We start from the raw sequence: 23,057 nt of genomic DNA, 5'->3' as shown, positions 1-23,057 counted from the left end.
ACAGAAGCATCTCAAGCATTTCCGACCAAAAGTACAACATGAAAAAACAACTTCAAATTTGGGCATCCAGTGGGCTTGGCAGTTCCTTAGGGTTCTGTCCTTGTCATTGTATTTTTATCGCAGGGAGAGGAAGTTCTTTTGAAGTCCTTGTCCTCTGTTTGGGCCTTGCTAAGAATCATACTCAGTTTAAGAGTAAGTTTATCTTAACCTGATAAGGAGATACTGAAGTAAATTTTATTGCGGGGTGTGTGTGAGCAAGAGGGAGTGGCTCTTAGACCAATACCCATGTGACAGTAGTTTTTAAAAAATAGAGGAAAACTCTCAAATTTAGAGACTTTTTGGTTTGTGAGATATTGCAAATAATGTAATTAGAGACACATTTTCAAATTCAATTTTCCATGACAGGGGATAAATAAATAAACTGAACACTTTTCAAAACCAGTCAGTATAGATCAGGGGTCAGCAAAGCACAGCTCATGGGCCAAATCCAGTCCACCACCTGTGTTTTGTATGGTCTGAGAGCTAAGAACACCTATTATATATGTAAATGGTAGGAAAAAAAATCAAAAGAAAACTTTTATTTAGTAATATGAAAAAATAATACAAAACTCAAGCTCTAAATGAAATAATTAAAATCTCATTGCATACCATTATTAATAGGTGAACATTTGCAAAATATTTTGATGATGGGGGACATCAAACCCAATTAAATGAAACATTATCTCCTCCTAAAGAATTCCATTTTTCTCATTCTACTACAAAAAAATATACTCAATGATCACTGTATTTTTTAATTTCATCAGTGAAATACAGTGGACATTTGTTTTCCCTCATGTTACATAAGCACCTACATAATAGTCTCAATTTTATCTTTTAGCCTAAGAAGTCTATAAGTTTTGTTATAGGAAAACTTTGTTAACTTCTGGTAATAGATAAGAGGTAAACAAAGTTAACATCATAATGTAAATATTATAATGTGAAATATGGACTCTGTATATAAATGTAACCATTTGATTACATATTCCTTCAGCAAACACACATTTATTGAGCACCAGCAACTATTTGGGTTGCTGAGGATATAGAGTTGAAAATATATGGTCTTTGCTCTCAAGAAAATCACAGTCTTATTATTTTATTCCTGTGGTAATTCTGGTAGAATTTAAGAAGAACAGAGGATTTCTATAAAATTCTCCTTCAAATGAATATGTCCTCCTCTTTCTCCCACTCAATTTCCAGCTTTTATTGGGTACTGAATTTTATATTTCTATATAACCGTTAAGTGACTTACTGTTTTTCAATCTAGGATAGAAAATGGGAGCTAACAAATGTGACCTCTCTTTTGTACCTGTAACTCCACTGGAGTGTCTTGCAACCTGACCTCTCCCTCCTATGCTTAATCCCTATTATGCCATTTAATTTGTCAGGGTCCTAGCATACCACCTGAATAAAGTCATCCAAGATCTGTGTCTCAGCCAAGTGGACCTGAGCCTCGTCCATGATCATTGCAATTGCACTGCTCATAAACAGAATCAAGACCCAAAGCCATTTTCCATATTTTTCAGTAGCTAACGCTTGTGCTTTTCTTCCTAAATTGCCTCTGACATCAATAGCCCTACAGGATTTCAATGTGGGTTTAAGAGACTGAACTACCAATGAATATGGGGCATTCTTGTAGCATGCAATCATAACTTGTGCTTAGCTTTCATAACAAAATCTTGTCCAAAACCATCTCAAAGAAGCCAAAACCAATCCAAAACCACTTCCTAGGTCCACATTGCATAACAAGTGGATCTGTTCTTTCCCACCACATGATGAAGGGCACTAGGTAGCTAGATGCCTAATCATGTGAATGGTGAAAGTATTTGTCTATTGGGTTTAGCCTACAAAAACTGTAAGATTTCTGTTTCCAGGCTATTTATTAAACACTTTTTCTATTTACATTATTGCTACTCTTTCTTCGACTCCTGAAAATGGTCTGTTGCTCTCTCTCTCTTCCTTCACATCTGAACAAAACTCTGTGGGATGGGGGGGAATGGGAAATCTAAGGCTTTCACTTAATACCCATAGATCAAGAAACAGAAAAAAGAGAATGAATCTTTAAGAGCTGCACTGATAGAAACAAAGGAACCAGGGACCTGGAGCTTTCCAACATCAAAATATTTTTCTCATGTCCCAAGTATCTGGCTTCCCCAAGCTCTATCAATACTCTTGAGCTTATGTGTCTGGGAAATAGCAAGGATTTGAGAATGCTTACTTGGTTCAGTAAGCACATCTCTCCCAATGTCTTCTGTGATAGCAATAGAGATTCTCTGAATTCTAAGTCCATGGGAAAGAAGCCTCCATTCTGTCCCTCTTAGATTACAAATAAAAGAACTGGGAGGTCTCCGTGTTGACACCAGAGCAATTTGTACAGAGAGAGAGGGTTTGGGCAATGGGGGAATGGAGAATGACAAAAGAATGAACTAAAAGCTAACACGGACAGAAATCAAGAACTTATTTAAAAGTCAGAAAAAAATTAAGTGTGCAGCGAGGGCAGGCACACATGTAAATATAATGACCCATGGTCCAGATCACACAAAGTGATTCTAAGCAGCCCCATAACCTGTTCCACCCCATCATCCAGCCAAAAGAAAGACATTTCTTCAGTTGATTTATTATGGTCTCTGAAACTGCCAGCATTATCATAATTTTTTAAGGGTGTAACAAAAGAGATATGTATTTTAACTTAATGAAACCAATCTGATGCCATTTTGGTAAGAAAGTAACAAACTGATTAATAGATTGCTGAGGCTGGGGTATGCCTCACTTACACCCACCACCATCAAAACAAGAGTCTTCAAACAATTCCACTTTGTGTATCCCACACCTCTGGGAAGATACCATCATGCTCTAGCCTTGATCAGAATCCTAAAGAATTCTTTATCTCCCCCAAACAATGGCATAAGTGGTCACCAACTGTGTAATTTTTACTTCCTACATATCTCTCAAATCTGTCCCCTTCCTTTGTATCTACATTGCTTCTACCTCAATCAAGGTCACCCCATCTCATCGGGATTTCTGCTCTAAGATAGGATCCTATTCACTGACCCTCTTTAGAGACCTTTTTAATCTGTAGATCTTGTCACCTTCTTGCATAAATAGCCTGTGAGTCTCCCACCACCTGCAGGATAAAGCTAGCTCTCAATTCCATCTTTACAGCACACTTGCTTTGTGGCCCTTGCACAACAAATCTCAGCACAGCTTTAGTGACATGCTCCACCATTGTGACATTTCTTCCAATGTTTTATGCTGTCTCGTGCCCTTACATCTTTGTTGTAATGCTGGATATTTTTTCCTATATGTCTCATGAAACTGTGTCCTCCGTAAGCAGAGGGACCATGTCCACTTCACTGTGACAACCATGACATTTGACATCATATCTGGCACATGGTAGAATGAGACAAAAGACTGGTCACTTTCAAATTGAATTGACAATTCCAAAAGGAAGGAGTGTTTGCTGGGTGAGTGCGGATATCACAGGGATGAGGGTGTAGTTATTTCTGACAGTCATAAGAAAATGCAAGAGTCCTGAAAATTTGGGCCAAGGAGAGTAGGACAGGGTGACTGATAGGTACCAGAGGGGGAAAAATGCATCAAAACAAACTGTCGACTGCATAATTTTGCAGAGGGCTGGTCCTGATGTGAAGGGTGGCTCAAAAGGAAATTACTGCCCAACACAAGCGTAAAGAATACCAATTATTTTCCTCTTAAGTAGGGCCAGACCAACTCAACAGAAAACCATAGAGGATGGGCACAGCATTCCTGGAAGGAGCTGATGGTGGTGGTGTCGTCAGCTGAGTTGTCTAAGGAGACACGATCCGGGAGCCACCCAGCTGACGGCTGGTACACCACAGATGGGCATGCTTCTTGGAAAAGACCTGTGGCAATTAGGAATTCAAGCTTAGCCCCAACTTTTCAGATGAAGCCTTCTAATTTTCCTTTTCCCTCCCCTGAGCTTCTTCCAGGAAACCTGCCTTGTCCTCTGCTGCGGTCGGGAAAGATCAAATATGCCTTTTACCGAAAGGCAGGGCTTTCCTCTCCTCCCTGCTCCTTCATGTGAACCCACATGCTCACAGAGGGGCATGCCTGGGGATCTGACATGGAGCCACCTCCATTCTGTGTCTAGGATCCTGTATGTATCCTTATGAGAGAACACAAGGTCAAGGTGAAAGTCCAGACCTGCTGGTCTAAGACAGTTAATGATAAGAGACGAATGTGACAATGAAAACCACTTTGAATAGAATTATTCTGAGATACATTTTAAGTCCAGACAACTTTTGGATACTTTTGTTCCATGCCTTCATAGTTTCACTCCTGTTCACTAATTTTAACCAAAAATGCTACCAGGAGAATTAGGTATTTAAAAAAAAAAAAAAGCATGGCCTATCTACTAATTAAAATAAAAATCGGTTGGTGGACTAGGAGAAAAAAAATGATTCTGTCTTGATATCCAATATTTTCTCCCCATATTCCAATCAAATCTGCAAACTTTCCCAGGCATTTTCTTCCTGCTTCCCATGGACATACAGCAAACCTTCTAGTAGGTTTCTTCTATATATCTCCTTCCTCCATTCTGCCCAATACTTTTAACTCTCCCACCATAGAATCATTCCCCTTCCACTTCTATCCCTCTTGTTAGGTGGTGAACTTCTAGATGAATCTTAACCTGTTAACTGGTTATCTTAACCTATCATCATTGGGTCACTCCTTCTAAACAACTCTTCCAGTGTGTCACTGTAGGACTATAAGCTCATCATGGGCAGGGATCATGGCTTATTTCAACACACAGAAGTCAATGAACGTGTAAGTATTAGTTGCTTGTCTAATTTGGCCAAAACACTGGTCAATCACATACTGCCATGTTCAAAGTTTGTATGCAAAAACATTGTTGCTCTTTTCCAAAACCTTTTTCCCCCATTAAGGTAAATACTGCAGATAGAGGGTTTGAACTATCTCTTGGTATCAGCCCATGATCACCCTTCAGAGGGCTATGAAGGTGCAGGTGTTAGCACTCAACCAGATTTTGAACTTGAGGTGGTGGTGATGGTGATGATGATCTAGGTTATTTCTCACTCAAGATACTCATAGAAATATATCCACAGGGCTCAGTCGGTGCCCCCATGAGGCTAGAAAAGCCAGGTAGTCCTGGAAGTAGAGGAACCATGAGGTCACAGCAGAATGGTCATGAAGAGAAATGTGCTATGTTTCATAAATCAGAGGGTTCCTGACCCAAGGAACAACTCAATTTCTTTGACGATCCCAAAGTATTTTTAGCCATTGAACTGGTTCCTTGTCTGAATAATATTCCTCCTTTGTTTACTCAACTCTTGATCCTTACTTCCTTCCTGCTGTGAAATGGTATGTTTACTGTGTATGGCTAAATCACTACCATCTTTATTTGTGTTTTTATTGCCAAGACATTCACAATCCTTGTTCCCCCAATCTGGAAGGAAAAGCCATAACTTAAAAAGAAAAAGAGAGAAAGAAAGAGAGAGGGGAGGGTGAGGAAGAGAAGGGAAGGGCAGGGCAGGAAAAAGAAAAAGAAATCTGGCTTTTACATTAGCAGAAATGTTTCATTTTATTTTCTACCACATTCTGAGCACTTTCATGGTGTCAGGTATCATTAAGCATTTAACACTTATTTGTTTACATTCACCACACCAATAGCTAGATACTTGTTACTCTTCTCAGTTTTATTTATGGGAAAATAAGCATAAAGAAACGTTCTCGGGGCACCTGGGTGGCTCAGTGGGTTAAAGCCTCTGCCTTCAGCTCAGGTCATGATCCTAGGGTCCTGGGATCGAGCCCCGCATAGGGCTCTCTGCTCAGCGGGGAGCTTGCTTCCTTCTCTCTCTCTCTGCCTGCTTCTCTGCCTACTTGTGATCTCTGTCTGTCAAATGAATAAATAAAATCTTTAAAAAAAAAAAAAGAAAAGAAAAAAGAAACGTTCTCAACATCATCTGCTAATATATGTAAAGACGGAAATTGAACCCAAGTCAGTGGGACTCCAAACTAACTCACAGTACTGATCTTCTATGATCTTAAAGTGTGTCTTCATTACAGTAACTGCCTCCAATTCTGACCATGTTCATCAGTTTCAAAAACACCCCTTGCCAAACAGAACTGGGTATCATGCAAGACCAGAGAAATCATAGATTTCCTCATCTTATTGATATAACAAAGACCTAAAGAATTTAAATGACTCACGTAAGATATCAAAGATACTTCGTGCCATCTCATATCAAAATTGGGTTTTCTTGTCTTCCTGTTGGTCTATTCTTGTTACAACCCCAACTTCTTGTGCCCTTTATATCTTTACCATGATTTTTCTGTTGATCAGGATTTCTTTTCCCTCACTTAAGAAACTTTGCTTTTGGCAAAGGAGAATGAAACATCTCAGAGGGCTCTGTCCAAATATATCATTTGAAGCTATTATGCACAGACTGGATACATTAAACCTTTTGGATGCTTAAGACATCTTGGTTATGAAAGATGATTATGTTAATGAATATGTTAATTCACACTTTCTCACTTTATAAATTACCCGTAGGAATTCACTTGGCTGGTGGATGAGACTAAATACAAGTCAGGCCAAATGCTAGGCCAACTTCAAATTAGGCATATTTGTTTTGGATGACTTCCCATGTCCCTGCTACCTTTCCCTCACCTCCTAGCTTTCGTCTTCTTCCCTGATCACCCATCACCCACCCGTTGGTTGCCTAAGCACACCCTGTGCCAACGTCTTTCTTTCTCACCTCCATTGCCCTCTCTCCTCCTCTCTCCAGCAGCTCTCTTCCCTTAAGCTAGATGATTTCTCTCAAGGTTTTGAGGAACTCGGTCTTTTATTCCTATGCTTTCTTCTGTCCTTTTTCCTTCATTCCGAGAGCACTTGTCACCTTCCAATACATCCTTCAACTCACTCCCTACAAAAGAATTCCACCAGAATGGGGCATTGCCATAGTCCTGGGATTTTTTTTTTAAGAATTTATTTATTTATTTATTTGACACAGAGAGAAAGAGAGAGAGATCACAAGTAGGCAGAGAGGCAGGCAGATAGGGAGGAGGAAGCAGGCTCCCCACTGAGTACAGGGCCTGATGCGGGGCTGGATCCCAGGACCCTGAGATCATGACCTGAGCCAAAGGCAGAGGCTTAACCCACTGAGCCACCCAGGCGCTCCACAGTTCTGGAATCTTTCTAAGACCTCTTTTCCATGACTACTACCTGATCAACACTAAGTTGGATAACACTCCTTCTTATCCTGCTCTTTCAGATGGTTAATGAAATTAACTCTTAATGTCACTATTAATATTAATTAATAATTAATAACATTAATAATTTATTAATAGAAATTCTCTTGTTAATATTAATATTTATTATCATTTCACTAAATAAATGTTGGTTAAATAAAGTCAATAAACCAATCTCTGCCAATATGTGAACATCCCAATACATTACCTCACATAGTAATCAATTCAAAAGCATATATGAGAATCCAGAAGACCTTCTAGGAGTAACTACATTCAAAGACAGGTAGCAATACTGATTTCTTTTCTTTCAATTATTTTTTTTTCTTTTTTTTTCTTTTTATTTTTAGTAGGCTTCACCCTCAAGTGGCCCTCAAACCCATGACCCTTATACTAAGAGCCTCATCCTCTTCTGACCAAGCCAGCCAGGTGCCATTTTTATTTATTTTCTTTTACTTTTAAGCAAGCTCTATACCCAATGCGGGGCTTAAACTCACAACCCCAAGATCAAGAGTCCCATGATCAACTCAGCCAGCCAGGCGTTCCTGTACTTTCTCAAATCACATTGTAAAGACAAATCATGGCCAGGATTCTTTAACTCCAAGTTTAAGATTATTCATCCAAGCCTTGCTAATTTCCATTTCATCCCTCCTTGTATCTATGATGCTTGTTCCCAAATAGATGGTTTATAATTTCATGAGACAGTAGTAAAAGCTTTATTCTTCCTTTCATTTACAGGGTTTATTTTTTAATTGAAAAAGTAATGCAAGCTTGTTCTGATAATCAAGTCCAAATATATGGAGGGATAGAAGGAAACCATTAACAAATTCACTCTACCTTGTTTCTACTCCAGTGTGAAGTAACCAATGTTAAGAGTTTGGTGTGAATCCTTCCATCCTTTTCTCCATGATCTGAAAAATCATATTCAAAATAAATTCATATGTTCACACAAAGATATAAACACATATAAATAAAATGTTTGATTTATGTTTCCAATATGGGATCATCTCATGCATATGGATTCCCTACTTGCTTTTATTCTTAATAATATATCATGAACATCTCTTATGTCTTTATATTATGGAGTACTATAAATTAGTCAACTTTCTCCCTATTGATAAAATATTCAGGCTGTTTCCAGTCCTATTGCCACTACAAATAATAATACAGGAAATATCACTGACTACAGTTTTGCATTTTAGTGGCTATTTTTATCTGTAGGATATATTTCCCAAAATGGGATTGCCTAGGTCAAAGAATACACCCATTATTTTTCTGGAAAGGACTGGTTAGAGCAATTCATGCTTGCATGAACTATGTCTGAGACTATCTGTTCCTTAGCAGATTTATAATATGATCATGTTCAATGATGTATGATAAATGATATATATATGATAAATACTATATGAGTTACAAGCAAACAATAGGTCTATGTGCGCTTGTCTAAGATAGTAAGATGTGCAGTGCCTGGTGGCTTAGTCAGTTAAGTGTCTGACTTCAGCTCAGGCCATGAGCTCAGGGTCCTGGGATGGAGCCCCATATCGGGCTCCTCACTCAGCAGGGAGTCTGCTTGTCCCTCTCCCTCTGCCACTCCCCCAGCTCATGCTCTTTGTCTCTCTCTCAAATAGATAAGTAAAATTAAATTAAAAATAGATAAAATAGCGAGACCTCTAAAATGAGAAGACTGAGACAGAAGGAAAAGGGCCGTCTTTCAAGATGTATCCTAACATTTTACACAGGTTAACGCTTATTTAAAAATAACAGCAGGAGCACCTGGCCTGCTCAGCAGGTAGAACGTGAGACTCTTCATTTCAGGGTCCTCAGGTCAAGCCTACTTGTGGAGTCTACTTTAAAAAAAAAAAAAAATAGCACCAACAGTTCTTTTAGGAGTGTAATGATAGAGGCGGCCTCTTTAAAGAAAGGACGAATGTAACTTTCAGGAGGAGGTGGAGAGAGGGAGGATGGTGTTATTGCCAGTCAACCCTCAAGCACATTGTTCTGATTTGATGTATGTAGATGAATCACTTGGCCAGTTCCTCGTTTTTCCCATTCGTTGTCAAGCTGCGCAGCCAGCCGTTTCCTGGAGTGGCTCAGAGTGGACCTAGGAGGCAGCAGAGTGTGTGTGTCTAAGGGCACACTGGCAGCTAACAGCAGCTAACACCTACCGAGTGCTTGCAATACGCCAGATGCTCTTGTAAATGCTAAGTTCAATTCCCTTGATATCACTGCCCCCTGCACCACAAATCCTCACACACCTCCTTGAATGTCCAATCCATCCAAGCCACCTAAATGCCTCAATGGTACGGACTGTTGGGTGTCATGTCTGAGCCTGACCCATACTGCCTACATCCTGACTTCCCTTGCCACATTCTCATCTCAGTCCCCTGCACTCTGCCTCCTGTCCACACTGCTCCACAGAAATGGCTAAGGTGACAATTACTGGGTGCCTTCCATGTGGCCAAATCCAGGAAGCACCATTTTCTGTTTTCTACTTTGTGACATGTGGTTTCTGTATGCCTTTGTGAAACCAGGTCTCACCTCTTGCTATGCTCATGCATAACCCTCTTCCTTGGCTTCCTCCTAACACCATTGTTTCAGCCCGGTTTCAATCATGGACTTCTTTTTCTCCATCGTTCCCCTCAAGGGTCGTAAACTCGCATCTTTTCCCCCCTCCCTGGAAAACCCAATCCATAACCATGGAATCAGATACAATTTATTTGCTGCCAATACACAAAGCTAAATGCCTGGACCTGAATGGCTTCTGAGAACCAGATCCTTATATCCAACGACCTAACAGAGACAGTAGATATACTCATCAATGATTAAAATAAAACTCACCTCTCTTTCTTTAAACAAGCCTGTTCTTCCTCCATATTCTCTGCATACCATGACTATCCAATTAGTACTCACTTTAAAATTTAAGGATGTCCTACTAACATCTCCTTCTCTCTAAGCCCCCCAAGAATGGTAGCAAGCATTTTTTGAGTTTTGATGCATGGCCATGTTCTTCTCATGCTTTGATCCATTTTATCGAAAAGAACCCCATGCAATCGCTACTAAAATCCCAACTCCACAGAGAATGGAACTGAGGCTCAGAGATATGAAGCCACTTGACCAATATCTTGCAGGCAGTACAAGGCAGTGATGGGATTTAAATAAAAGAATTTTTAAAAGTTCAACTACATTATGTGACTTCTCACCCAAGTTCCAGCCCTGATTATAAATATAAAGCTATGATGGTTAATTTTATATACCAACCGGACTTGGCCATGGGAAGCCCAGATATTTGGTTTAACATTAGGCTAGATTTGTCTGTAGAGGTGTTTCTGGATCAGATTGACATCTGAATATGTAGGCTGAGCAAAGCAAATTATTCTCCCCAATGTGGATGGAGCACCTCCAATCTATTGGAGACCCGAACAGAACAAAAGATGGGGTAAGAGAGAATGTGCTCTCTCTGACTAGGACATAGGTCTTCTCCTGTACTCAAATCAGAATTTACACAATGAGTTCTCCTGGTTCTCAGGCCTCCAGATCCAGACTGGAATGATACCACCAGCTCTCCTGGGTCTCCAGCTTATAGACATTAGACCATGGGACTTCTCAGCCTCCATAAAGGAGTGAGCCAATGCCTTATATTAAATAAGACAATACATAGCTATGTGCCACTGGTTCTGCTTGTCTGGAGAACTCCTACTAGTACTACAGCCAATATATGGAGAGAATTCCTGCATTTGAAGCATTGGATACTAAGAACTTTTCAGAAATTATCTCACTTAATCCACATAACAACCATTTATCCCATTTTACCAATAGAGAAACCAAGATTCGGCCCAACTGGTATGCTACAAGGAAGGGCTGCCAGGATACCAGGACTCAAAATCAACAGTTAACTTCTGTGATTTTCCTCTCGATCAATGCTACTCCCCTGACCCAGGCCCTCTTTATTTCACCCTTAGCTATATATCGCTTCCCCTTCTATTCCCTTGAGCCCACTACATTCCACACATGGTTCTATTATTAGCACAGAGCACATCATTTCCTGACTGTTACTTGTCAGGGGCTTTGTAAAGGCAGAGAGCTCATCTTCTTCATCTCTATCTCCATCTGAACATCAGTACGCTTTAGATGAATGGACAGATGGTTGCATATCCTTCCCCATCACCAGGATGGCTTATTCATGAACAAATCTTTAAGGTTTCATCCCAGCCACCATGGACAGAGAGATGGATCAGTGAGAAATGAAAAATCAAATATATATAGTGAAACCATCATAGGCAGCTCAGTAATTCTACCATTCCTTGTTTGGTTTCCTCTACAAGTCCTCAGCTAGAAATTTCACAATTAACACAAAAAGGTAGTCGAATGGAGCATCAGTTGGTTTGTTTGTGTTGATTTTAACCAATTTTAAACAATTTGATTTTAAATAATTTAAGGAATTGTAACTAATTATGGACGAGGACGAGGAAAGTATGTATTTCTTTATCCAATAATCACACCCAAACCCACACCTTAGCATTAAATCTAAACGATTTATTTCCTGTCATTAGCACTTAAACCACGATGTTATATAGTGTGTTCCCATAGGATAGTATTATGTGGTTTTATAAGCAGTTTCTCCCCCCATAGCTTTTTAAAGATGTCAACTTCCTATGAATTAACAATCATGGTAGGAACTTAAATAAGTTTTCAGGTTTCAGAAGGAATTGGTCAATGTGTACCCAAACATCCAGATGTATAACCACAAAAATTGTTTCCTTTGAAGAGGACTTTTTTTTTTTTTTTAACCTCTTCCCATAGACATGTCAGCTGAGCAGCTCTGCACATGATGAGTCTAGAGAACCAGTGGAAAAAAGGAAATACGTTGGGCTTCTTCCCAACATGCCAGGGAAGAGACAGGAACAAAACTTTTAGAACATTGGAATCTGATAAAACAACAGCCCATTTATAAATCTCAGTTCATTCTTGGGAGAATGACTAGGTTCTACTCCTCCTGATATTGATGAAGGGTGGCTGGAAGAAAGGCAGCAGGGACAAGGAGCCCTGAGTCCTCCCTCCACAGCCGCCCCCTGGCCTAAGAAGAATCAGCCCCTAAAAGGATTTTACAAGGGGCCTCTACCCTTTCCCACATGATAGAAAACTGCATGGAGGGTTAATCAGATTAAATCAGCCCACCAACAAGCCCACAAAAACCTCTAGACTTAGAAATGCCAGTGGTAACCCTCTTGGGTCCCCTCCCTCGTTAGGAGCTTAGGATTCTCGCTCGGTAAACTTTGCTTTGCTGCCTGGTCTCGTCTACCCCTTCATTCTTAGAAGTGGCCTGACCAAGAACCACAGGCACTAAAGGAGAAGAAATCCTGCCCCATTATCTCCAGCTTTGCTGGTTTCTAAAGATGGCCATTCAAAAAAGATACATTTAGTCATATTCACTTTGTGAGAAAAAAAATTTGGGGGGGGGTTCTATCTCAAATAAGGGCAGAATGCCTTATCTATGAACAAACCACTAAAGTTTTATTCCTGGACCATTTTTTTTCTCTTTCAATGAGAAAAAAAAAAATACAGAATCTGACTTGCTCTGAATTCAAGTCAACTATTCTTTCTTAAAATAAATGAGACCGTTTGTCCTTTATTATCTATAACTAAAATGAAAACTTTACCTTATAAGCTATCTTTCACAAAATTGCTAAGAACATTTTAGATAGCATCTACCTCACTAAAACAGATGAATAAAAAAGACAAAGTGATAGGCTAGGGAGTGGAGTGTCTTCAAGTCCTAAGACTTCCCGCATGGCTCAACCCAGGAAGACTTCAGAATGGCCAATGCCTGCGGCTCTATCCTGGAGAATCCAGGTCAAGAAAATCTTTGGCCTGAGGGTTGCAGGTGTGAGAAAACAAAGTGCTATGTAACCAGGTATAAATAGTTATTAAATGTGTTCTTTGTTTTGCCATGTACTCTAAATATACTGAGAAAAAGAGTGAAAAAGAAAACCACAAGCCCAAGGTAGATCCAATTGCCCCCAAGAGAGCAAACCAAGACTTAATTGCAATTTTAATCACTGGAAGAGTGGAATTTTAAAACAATCACTCTTGAAATTTCTAGCACAAATAAGGTACTCTGTCATGGGGAACGGGTGGGGTGGCGGGGAGTCTCTGTATCTCCAAAGGAAGATGAAATCATCCATATGATAAGACCTCCTGCCGTCTCCCTCAGGGAAAGTAGCCTTTCCGGAACAATCCTTTCTTTTCTTTTGCTACTAACTTCTTGCCCCACCCTCCTTGCTACAGAAACTCCTCAGAACCCCCCTCACCTTGCTAGATGGGATACCATCTGATTCATGAATTTCGTAGTAAAGCCAATTAGATCTTCAAATTTACTCAGTTCAATTTTGTTTCTTAACAATATATATACTTACATGTATTTTGAACTATCTATATTTTTTAACGATCTATATTTTAACTCTCTATATTTTAAGGTAATATTACATATTCCAATATGCAAAATCTAGTGGATAATCTTCAGCAGAAACACAACTATGAAATATACAACTTCAAGAAGTTTTTTTTCACCTCGTCTCTGTGGCATCAAGTTTGTGATCCAGTATGAACCAGAGGATTTTTCTTCTCTGACAGTCCCTGCTCTCCCATAATGGTGACTAACTTTTGACTGCCCCTTTCCTTAAGGCTGCCCTTCAATACCCTGTCCTCAGCCCTGTCCTCTTCCACTTCCGGTATTTTGTTTTTCAAAGCTGCCTCTTTCATAACATGGCAAATAGCCTGCATCAAAAGAGCAAACGCAAAGTGGTCACTCCTGTGCATAGAACTAATGGGCTCCTGATTATCTACAAACTAAAACCCAAGTCCCTGGGAACCAGTTAATATCATGCACAGAGGGTAATTTATATTCCAAAAAAAAAAAGGAAAAAAAAAAAACCCTCAAAGTCAAAGATCAAATTATCCATCCCAAGAAGTTAGAGGTACAAATAAAGGCAAACAAACAAAAAAAAAGTTAAAAAAAAAAAAAGTAAAGATTAATGGGAATGAAACATACAGTCAAGGCAATAAACAACCCAAAGGTTAGTTCTTTGAAAAGACTAATTAAATTGATAAACCTCGAGTGAACCTAATCAAGGAAAAAAGAGAAAGAAAAGGCACAAATAACTACTCACAGAGATGAGACAACATTACCCTTTCAGACATTCAAAATATAATGAGGATATTATAGGGTTGCCAAAAAATATAGGATGTGGTTAAATCTGAATTTCAGATAAACAACAGATAATTTTTTAGTATGTTTCAAATATTGTTTATCTGAAATAGAACAGAATAATTTTGTCTTTAAAGAAATTGAAACTATAATTAAAAATCTTTCCACACCAACTCAGAAAGACTCCACATCTAGCTGTAAAAGTTTGGTGTAAAAGTTACACCAAGCATTTAAGCAAGAAATTAGACCAATCTTACATAAAAATCTAATAAGAAACAGAAAACCAAGCAAACGCCAATTCATTTTATGCAACCAGCATAAACTTGATAACAAACCAGAGAGAACATTATAGTAAAAATAAATAAATCTGGTCATTTTACTTATTAAAGTAGCACAAAAGAAATATGAATCGCAAGGGTTATACAACACAACCACGTTGGCTTTATGCTAGGTTAGTTTAACATTTTGAAAACCAGATGATGTTACTTACACATTAACAAAAAGAATGATAAGATTTTATCAAATGTAGAAAAAAAACATGTGGTAAAATTCAAGCTTGCACAAGGATGTTTTTGCCCATACCTTCTACAGACCACCATATGAATTCTTGTTTCTAGTGTGTGTAAAGTGATCAGAAGTATATGTAGAAATAAATGAGCAATTTCAGACTTGTTCCAGGAGAAAATAATTTCAGGCAAATAAAAATACAAGACTGGAAACAGTTTCATTGTGATGTCTATGAATTCTTTGGGAAGCTGGGCTCACATTCCTGGAATCCCAAGAATACGATAAGACAGGAATGTTTTGGTTCAGGCAACAGGAGGCAACAGTCTCTCAAAATGTGACACTATGTCTGTTGTGCAATTAGCAGTGTGGTTATGAACCTCTGCCCCATGTCAACGACACTACAAAAAGAAAAACCGCGCGCAAATAAAGTGAGTAGTAAATTAGTTTGAACAGACCAGGCTTTAGCTGGTTCTACCTAAGGGCGGTGGTGGAGAGGTTTGGGGGAAATGTTGAGGAAGTCACAAATGTAGGATCATAGAGGTTCAGTTTCCGGTTATAAATAAGACAGCACAGTATGGAGGTCCGCCTGCATCAACACAAAGAAACAAAATATTCTAACGTCCCTGTTGTCATGACTGCTATTCCTTCTGGCCTTTCTTGCACGGGAGGAAGCCTTAGAACTGGGAGAAAGCTCCTTCCTTGGGTATGGTGGCTTTTGCAGCTTGCCTTGGGTTCCCAGAAAGTAAGGCACCTTTTTGGCTTCATTGCTCTTGGTGGACCTTGATCCCACTGAGGGGGTCAGATGAATAAACAAGGAACTCAACATATGTCTTTATGTATAAAGAAAGGGGTCCTTCTAGGGTGCCTGGGTGGCTCAGTGGGTTAAAGCCTCTGCCTTCAGCTTAGGTCATGATCCCAGAATCCTGGGATCCAGCCCCGGATCAGGCTTTCTGCTCAGCAGGGAGCCTGCTTCCCTTCCTCTCTCTCTGCCTGCCTCTCTGTCTACTTGTGATCTCTGTCTGTCAAATAAATAAATAAAATCTTAAAAAAAAAAAAAAAGAAAGAAAGAAAGGGATCCTTCTACATTGTTAATATCACATTGTATATTCAACCTTATATTTAGAATTTTTTCACTTAACTTTATATTATGAGAATTCGTTCCCTTGAGGCCAGGGTCTCTATCATGGTTTTCCTGATGCCTGGCGCCTGAATAAGAGCAAGTTCAACATTAAAAACAATGTTAGAAAGTTGTATACATGGACACAAGGTTGAAATGAGTTGAAAACTTTTCAGGAACATTAAGGCCAGTCAAGTAAGATAAAGTTGAAAAGCATTGGGTAGGGCGTGGCAGCTTCCCTGCCAGAGTTTAAACTTTAATCTCTCTAAACAACACTCCCAGTTCAAAAGCTTCAATGGTCCCACTTTGCCTCTTGGCAGGGCTTTCCAACTTCTGTTAATCAGAACCCGGGAACTGTGCACGGTGACTGAGGGGCTCAGTATTGGTCCGGGTGGGTAGGGAGGGATTTGTGTGTAAGTTAATGAAAAGACCATTGAAATAGTATTTCTGACTGTTCATTCCTACTCCAACCAGAAGAGGTACAGATTTCTCTCTCTCTCTCTTTCTTAAAAGGTTTTATTTGTTTGCCAGAGAAGCAGAGAGAGAGAGCACAAGCGCGGTGGTGGAGGTGGGGTGGTGGCAGGTAGAGCGAGAAGCGGGCTCTCCAAGGAGCAGGGAGCCTGATGCAGGAATCGATCCCAGGACCCTGGGATCCTGACCTTAGCCCTAGGCAGATGCTTAACTGACTGAGCCACCCAGGCGTCCCTCTATTTATCTCTTTTTAATATACTGGTTTGCACAGAATGTTTCATTGGACAAAAAGCTATTCACTTACTTGGTTTGAAACCACTGACCATTCAGTGGTGCTCCACGGCATGTTAGGGAACAGGGAAAGAGACACGCAGACAGCGTTTCGTGAACTATTACAAGGGCAGAAAGGTGCAGGAACAGCAGCTTGATCACAGATGGAGTGACTGATTGCCTAGATGCTCACCAGTCCTGTTCTCTCTTCCTTGTCACAGGAAGACCCTATCACCCAGCCTATTCTGCTGCTCCCTGGACTTGGCCGACCAGATGCAGATGGCAGTGACATGCGCCATTTCCAGGCCTGTTCAAAAAATATATTGCCTCATCTGTAGCATTCTCTCATCTTCCTTATCTCCTTCTTTATCTGTTAGCTGGATGGGAACCAGAGCAACTCTGAACCTTGTAGAGACAGCAACCTGGTAGAGGCTCAAGATGGAGGTTCCCAGCGTCTCTGCCACCAAGGGTTGCCATCAGTCGGGAACTTCCATATTTGACTTCGGGCTTCCATGCCATAAATGTTAACTGGGTGAAGCCACTGAGATTTCACAGTTTCTGTGTTGCTATAACATTGCCCACTGTGACCTATAAATATAGTTAAAGACCAGTCTGTTCAGCCTTGCATATTTGGCATCCAAAGGATTATTTTAAACACATTTTAAACATTTTGATGGGGCGCCAGGGTGGCTAAGTCAGCTAAGTGTCAGATTCTTGATTTCGGCTAGGGTCATAATGTCAGGATCATGAGATCGAAGCCCCAGTGGGGCTCTGTGCTGGGCATGGAGCCTGCTTAAGATTTTCTCTCTTCTCCCCCTCACTGCCCTCCCACTCTCGTGCTCTCTCTTTCTCTTAAAAAAAAAAAAAATTAAAAAAACATTTTGAGGGGTGCCTGGGTGGCTCAGTGGGTTAAAGCCTCTGCCTTCAGATCAGGTCATGATCCCAGGGTCCTGGGATCGAGCCCCGCATCAGACTCTCTGCTCTGCAGGGAGCCTGCTTCCTCCTCTCTCTCTGCCTGCCTCTCTGACTGCTTGTGATCTCTGTCTGTCAAGTAAATAAATAAAATCTAAAAAAAAAAAAAAACCCAAAAACATTTTGAGTAATACTTATCACATGAAATGAAAAAACAGAAAACAGAAGCAGAACAAATTTTTTATTTTATAAAAATTTTATGACTTAAAAAAAATTTTATGACTTAAATTAAAAAAAAAAGACATGTATGAGAGAGAGAAAGTGAGAGAGAACAAGTGGGGGGGCAGAGGAAGAGGGAGAGAGAGAATCTCAAGCAACAGGGGGCTCAATCTCACATCTCCAACATCACATCACATCCTGAACTAAAACCGAAAGTCAGACGCTTAACTGATTACACTCCTCAGGTGCCCCTTAAGTTTTTTAATACAAAATAAATCAAATATGACAACATAAGGAAAAAAGATAATAGATTACTGAATTGCATTTCTGTATTTTTAAAGGGGAAAAACTGATACCTACATATTGATCTATTGTAGCAATGAACAATAAAATTATAGTTTTTCTAACTTTAACATTCTCCAAGCTTGTCAATGATTTTGTCAAAATGAATTTTCTTTACATATTTCTGTTCAGTAGACAATATAGACTTTTTTTTTTTTTAATCAATCCGTATTTGCTGAGAGTTGACAGAAGAACACCTTTTAAATTAGCTGTAAGGTCATAAGCTCTCTTTCATTACAGGATTTCTTTTCCTTCGGTGCCTGTGGTTCTTGGTCATGGCACTTTGGAAGAATGAAGAGGTAGAGGAGAGGAAGCGTGGTTGGCAGCTGAGCAAAGTTTATTGAGTGAGAGTACAAAGCTCCCGAAGAGGGAGGGGGCCAGAGAGGGTTGGCGATTTGGCGTTTAGATCTGGAGGTTTACATGGGCCTACTGGCAGGCTGTTTTAATTCAACAAACCCTCCTAGCACCTGTTATCCAATCAGATTTTTGTCATCTACCTCTCATGGGGGAAAGGATGGAAGGCTCTTTCCAGGGTGGTGTAAAATCCTTTTAAGGGTGGTTTCCTCTCAGTGTGGGGGCCCCTTTTCCTTTCCTGCTTTCTTCCAACTAACCTTCCTTACTTTCACATAAAAGAACAGATACACAAACAGCTAAGAAGACTCTTAAACTTAAGACTCTTAAACTTAAGGGTAAGCCTGGTAACGTTCCATAAAAGTCACGTCTCATAATGAATTCCAGAAATTGCATGCTTTCTCTTTGTTTCTTTCATATCAATTCTGGTTCCTTCCACCTGTCTTCACAGTCAAAAAAGTTCTATAAAACACTTTCACCAGAAATTCATCTTTAACTTCTATGACATTTAGCAAAAACTAAGTTTTTCTTCTTATTTAGGACCAGTACCCAGATCTTGATGAAAATGATCAGGATATTCAAACACTGCCATGCTATTTCTCCAACAATGTAAGATCAGGATCTTGTGTTATTTCTCCGGGTACTTTTCTTCTAATTGGATTCCTTTTTCTATGTAAGTGTTCAGTTCCTTACATGTTGCATATTTAATAGTCTTTCCCCTGTTTTTGTGCACCAGTCTTCAAGGAACAGGTCTGAAGCTTGCTGTTTTCACTACATCATTGAACTGATTCTGACTGTTTGCAAATATTTTGAGGTCTTTGCCACACCAGAAAAAATATATATATAATTCAGAAAAGAAAAATTAAGTATAGATATCTTTATTTTTGATGTGCTGTTCAAAAGTAAGAATATATAGTACAGTACCACAGAATTTGGAAATATAAACTACACCAGAAGCAAGCTTGAAAGATTCTGAACCATTAAAAACTACCTCCTGAAATGGTAGCCAAGTCCACAGCATGTTGGAGGCCAACAACATAGCTGGGAATTCTCTGAATTCACTACCATATAGAATTTCTTTTTTTTTTTTTAAGATTTTATTTATTTATGAGAGAGAGAGAGGGGTGGGAGCAAGAGACAGCATGAGGGGGGAGGAGAAGGAGAAGCAGACTCCCAGCTGAGCAGGCAGTCCCAGGAAGAACTCGATCCCACCATCCTGAGATCATGACCTGAGCCGAAGGCAGACGCTTAACCAACTGAGCCACCCAGGCCCCTAGAATGTTTATTTCATAGATGAATTAAATGTGCTTATTTGAAGCACACAAAGATGTTACTGAAACTCCGTTGCTATCATGGCCAAATATTTGGAAATTAGACCAGAAAAAGATTTTTCTTTCCCCCCACTGAAAGTGCTTAAGAATTGCTGGGCATGGTGACAATTTAAAAGCAGACCAAACAGTTGGTTAGTTTCATTCTGTTTTTAAATTCTCTACAGGTCATGCTCTTCTTGATTGTCCGTAACCCAGGCGGACTGAATATCCAAACCCTGCCCAAATACAGATGGAAGATTATGGAACTGGAGTGGAAAATAGCAAACCCCCATCAGAGAGAGCACGGGTGATGGAACCTGGGGGCCGCGACGATTGCCCTCCGTGACAGTTTATGCTTAAATCTGTAAAGTTTTTCATCATGGTGATGTGGATAGAGTTTTATTCCCCTGTATTCCAGGGTCTCCTTAAAAAGTTGAGTCAGAAACAAGGGTCCTAGTTTCAATAGGTTCTGGGGAAGAGAAACATCTGTACAAATTCCTGACCCATGTTCTCCCTGTCCATGGAGTCAAGGCTTCTCCCTAACAATGGACTGCGGCATGTCCCTTAAATAGAGTCCCGTTCCCACACATTTCTGGTGAGACGCACTCAAAACACCAAACCAAACATCAGCAGATAAAATGTGCCTTTTGCTCAGACACAGAAGCCATGTTGCAGGTAGAGAAACAGGAATGCCCCTTTAATGCCACGTAACCCCTGCACCTGCTGAAAGCCAGCACACCTTCCCCAAAAAGCAAGGCCACCAGTTAACTGATGGGAGAGAAGAGAGGCCAAATTCAGCTGAGTTGCTGCAGCAGAAATGCAGGAAAACATACCAAAGCAGAAGTCAGAATGACAGCAACATATGTAATGTCTTCCTTCTAGCTGGAGAAAAATCCTTATTCTTCCTATAAAGAATTCCTTTGGAAATATCATCTCTATGGAAAAAAGAAATTTCTAAGGTTTCTAATTTCACTTCTGAGTTTCTTCTACTTCCCCCCTACCCTGTCTAGCCACGCAGAGCTCAGTTAATCCTCCTGAAAATAAAATACTTTTGCAGTTGTTCCCAGACTTAGTCTCTTGGCCATTACGTTTTCATGCCAGCTCCTCAACCATGATTATATTGATCCATGTATCAGTGAAACAAAGCCCAGAATAAGCCCAAGACCTTGGGGTGTTCACCTCATAGCTCATTTTGACAGATTTATTTAAGGAAGTTTTTTTGTTGTTGTTGCAGTTGCTGGGTTTATTGCTTTTTTGTGTGTTTTGTATTTTTACTCAGTTTCATTTCCTTTTCAAATTAAACCGATCTCCAGATTCAAGGCCAAATTCATATACTATGTGTAGTGTATTCCCTGGAATTAGTCTCCATACAAGTTACCCCTCCCGCCAAGCCACGGAGCGCACCAGACACCCTACCCCCCCACCCCCCACATGACAAATTACTGTTGTTCTAAAACTTTGTTTAATGTCAATGTGCAGTGTAGTGTGACTGCCATCTGCTGGCGAGGGCTTGACATTACACCATGGACCACAGGGCACTCCAAGGCAAAACAATCAGGTAAACCTGGTTGGAAAAACAAAAGCTTCCTCTTCATAACCCTTGACCATAATCAACACCAAAAGATAAGTCGTTGCACTGTAAAAGCTGCAGAACAGTAGAAAATTCGTTTATGGCAGGTTTCCAAGTGCTAAATACAGTGAGGAAATGGGCTTATGGGCGCCTCACCTCTTCATCCTGGTGGAATCCATTCCCTGAAACCTGGAGGGCAAACCTCAGGGACTCTGGCGATGAGCTTCTCCTGTGTGGAGCCTGTTACAGGCTCACCCGAAACCAGGAACAGGGTACGGATCTTCCTTAAGATACTGAGTTTCTATAACCTCTTTCCCTTTAAAGGAAAAGATTTTGTTTCTTAGAACCCAAATCACTGAAACATAAGCACTGACATTGGAGGGAGGGAGAGAATTTCTTTTTTCTCATTCTAAAAGCCATCCTCCAGTGTTTAAGAATAAGAATAGCGCTTCAGAAATGTTTACACAAGCTCGCCCTTGAAATCAGAGTCAGCCACTTTTGCTCGGTCCTGACTCTTTCTTTCCAACCCTCGGGCATTTGTCAAAGGGCACAATTCATGGCAACAAAGCCCAAATTCCTATCTATGACTCCAGTGGGCGTTGCCACTTATTTCCATGTCAAAGAAGGGGAACTTGTACAATTGTGAGTAGACAACCACGGGGGCAAATTTCCCAGAGAGAACACCCCTGATGGTGGAATAAAACTTAGCTTCTTGAAAGGACCCCATTCTTCCCAGAAACAACATATCCGTCACTGAAGGCACTGTCTGCTGTTAATCAGCATGTATTTCTTTGGGAAAGGCCGTGGGAAGAGCAACAAATTTCAAATTTTATAAAACTGGAATTATGTAATAAATGGTGTATTTTTATACTTCTGTAAATATGATTTACCCCATCCCCAAAGCCCGTTTCTCCTTTCCCAGTCTTCCCCATCTTAGAAAAGGTCAAACACTGGCTTGGTGGCTTGACCCTCAAACACAGGGAGCCTCTTTGCAAGCTTGGAGCCCTCATTCCACACATCCCATCCATCTCCAGGTCTTGGCCACCCTGCCTCAAAACCCAAGTCTACTCACATTTCTGCATAACCGCAGTGCCCATCGGAGTCCAACCCACTGCACCAAGCACCCCCGAACTGGTCCCTATACCCACTCTTCAATTCTCAGCAGCGTGGCTAGAACGTTCTTCTAAACTCTAAACCTCCAGGGGTGACCCAGGAATAAACCCTCACTGCACACCATGGTATACAAGGCCATCCAGGGTTTCGTTTCTACCCTCTCTTTATTCTCTTTGTCTTCTCTCTCCCTCACTCGCTGTATTACAGCCTTTCTGGCTTTCATCTGTTCTTGGAACTTTCCATGCTTGCTCCCACTTGGGAGTCTGGATTTGCTTCTCTTCCGCAGGGTGCCAGATTTCCACATGATCTGCTCCTTCTTTTCATTCAGGACTCCCATTTCAGTGCTCCTGCCTACCTAAATCAGACCCTCCCCTTGCATCTGCTTCA

General features: G+C 40.4%; 1 long non-coding RNA gene across 2 annotated transcripts in view; it reads right to left on the bottom strand.

Moving 5' to 3' along the window:
• Nucleotides 1-5,896: 5,896 nt before the first annotated feature.
• LOC116574922 overlaps nucleotides 5,897-23,057 on the bottom strand; it is a 122,676-nt gene continuing 105,515 nt past the window's right edge. The window contains exons 4-5 of one of the 2 annotated variants that reach the window (XR_004279548.1): nucleotides 8,122-8,195; nucleotides 5,897-5,929 (exon numbers count right to left, since the gene is read on the bottom strand). This is a non-coding gene — a long non-coding RNA (uncharacterized LOC116574922). Of the gene's footprint in view, nucleotides 5,930-7,399; nucleotides 8,196-23,057 lie in introns of those variants that run through there. The other variant, XR_004279547.1, reaches the window with a different exon arrangement.

This window comes from Mustela erminea, chromosome 16 (genome assembly GCF_009829155.1).
Source record: "Mustela erminea isolate mMusErm1 chromosome 16, mMusErm1.Pri, whole genome shotgun sequence".
In the NCBI taxonomy this organism is placed as follows: Eukaryota; Metazoa; Chordata; class Mammalia; order Carnivora; family Mustelidae; genus Mustela; species Mustela erminea.
Note: the sequence above shows the minus strand (reverse complement) of the source record. Positions and strands in the feature narration are given on the sequence as shown.